Here is a 2,497-nt window from a genome sequence, read left to right as displayed (position 1 = left end):
CTGCATATGTATGGAAAGATGGCCTAGTCGGCCATCAATGGAAAGAGAGGCCCATTGGACTTGCAAACTTTATATGCCCCAATATAGGGGAATGCCAGTGCCAAAAGAATGGGAATGGGTGGGTAGGGAATTGGGGGGTGCTATGGGGGACTTTTGGGATGGCATTGGAAATGTAATTGAGGAAATATGTAATAAAAAATATTAAAAATTAAAAAAACAAACAAACCAGTAACAGGATCCACTGATGTCCTGGATATACTTAGCAGCAAACTTCTTGACTTAGTTTATGCAGGGGATACTTGGCAGAAGTGTGTTGAGTGGTGACTTGAACCACTGGAAAGAGCATGGGGGAAAAATGATGTCACATGTGGCTTCTAGGATGGGATGGTTTTCCTGAATCTCACACTTAGTAGGTATCTCAGATTGATTTCTATTGCTGTTATAAAATACCACGACACATATTACCTTGGGGGAGAAACACTTTATTTCAGCTTATAATCCCATATCAAAGAACATCATTCAGGGAAGTTAGGGCAGTTACTCAAGGCAGGAAACTGGAGTCAGGAACATACTAAGAGGCCATTGAGGAGCACTGCTTACTTGTTTGTTCTGTTTGCCTTCTTATAAAATCCAAGATCACCTGTCAGGAGTTGTACCAGGTACTGTGGGTTGGAGGTGCCTACCCACATCAATTATCAATTAGGAAAGCTCACCACAGATCAAGCTTGTGTCAAATTATCATAAAACTAGCCACATAATGGGACTCCCCTACTCAAGGGACAGTTAATTCTGAGATTCAAAAGTGAAAAATCAGTTCCACAATTTTGAGCCAAATTAAGCTTTAATTAAATCCTGATGAGGATGGGTTTGGGTCAGCCCCACTCCCAGAATTCCCAGCCAAGTGGCTATGAGACACTTTTTTTGTAGAGGCTATTCAAGGACAAACCTATGGTCATTGTACTTTCCCATGTGGCTTTGTTATTTTTGAACTAAAACTCCCAGCATTCCAGGAAGTTACCTGATCTTTGGGCGGGTAGAGCTTACAAGTTACCTTTGGGTCTTAGAGGAGCCCAGCAATAGGAGCTTGCTGGGTGAGTACCACTAAAGGATGATGAGAAGAATGAAGGGAAGGTGCTAGGGTTCAGCATTCCAGGCTGGGGACTTCTAAGATCCAGACCTTCAGATGTAGATCTGGAGAGACAGAATGTAAATTGACTGGTGTCCAGCCTGTACCTCCCAGACAATTCGGTAGCTATCAGGAAGAGGCTAGCTGAGAATCCTGCCCTGTGATCCTTTTTTTGTCCTTACCCTTGACTCTGTTTCAGAGCAGCTGAGAACCTACACACTGCAGATAAACAGTGGGAGATTTCATAAGGAAGACCCTATCAACTTTGCTGCTAAAGAGAGGAAAACAATGAGATTTCAATGAATTTGTGAGTGAAGCTGAATGTTAGAATGGACTTGCTGTAAATTGTGAGAACAGAATAATTCAGCAAACCTCCACTGAAAGTAAGGACTGGAGAAAGAAAACCATTTCATGTTTAGAGTCTTACAGAGTTGAGCCTTTCCAATAAATCAGTTGCACAAGAAAACAATAGTTCTAAGCCTGTGGATTATAGACCCCTGGGGATAAGCAAGAGAGAGTCCTGGCTCCTGTAACTCATTGCAAGAGGACAGAGGCAATACATCAAACACCAACATGTAGTAAAGAATGTCTCACCCAGGCAGGTGAAATTCCTCCCTCAATGTATATTTATTGAGTCTACATGAATAAATAGAAAGTCGTGATTTTATATAAAAATGTCACCAAGTTCTCAGCTCCATTTTATTTTGTATACATTTCTGTGTTACCTGACAACTCTTGGTCAGTGATGGGACACGTAACATAGGTGTTCCCATAAGATCATAGCAAAGCTGAAGAATTTCTCTTGTTCAACGTCACCATTTCTGTCATGTCACAGCTCAATGAATTAGTTGTTTGTGGTCATGCAGCAGCAAACAAGCCTATTGGTCATGAGTCATATAAAAGAATAACATGAGGGGATGGGTGGATGGCTCACTCTGTAAAGCAGTTGTCATGCAAGTATTAGGACCCAAGATCAATACCCAGAACCAAGCTCCAAAAGCTGGATGGACTGCTATATGCGTGTATTTTCAATGCTTGGGGAAGCAGAGACAGGAACATTCCTGGACTTACCTACTAGAGAGCTTATTCTAAGAGTTAAGTTCAAGTCTGTGTCACAAACAAAGAAAAAACAAAACAAAACAAAACCAACAAAAAAACAAAGAAGGTGAGATTTTATAATTTTCCTTTAGCCTCCACATGTGTGGCCTCACACGCATACTCATGTGCACTTTTATGTAGATACATGAATGTACACATGCTTGCAACAGAAAAATAAACACTCAAATACATTTTGATCATGAATGACTGTATTACTGATTTATTAATTAAGATAGCAAACTTTTAAAGAACGATTTTAGAGCATATGTCTAC

This window comes from Mus caroli, chromosome 6 (genome assembly GCF_900094665.2).
Source record: "Mus caroli chromosome 6, CAROLI_EIJ_v1.1, whole genome shotgun sequence".
In the NCBI taxonomy this organism is placed as follows: domain Eukaryota; kingdom Metazoa; phylum Chordata; class Mammalia; order Rodentia; family Muridae; genus Mus; species Mus caroli.
This window is presented reverse-complemented; position numbering follows the sequence as displayed.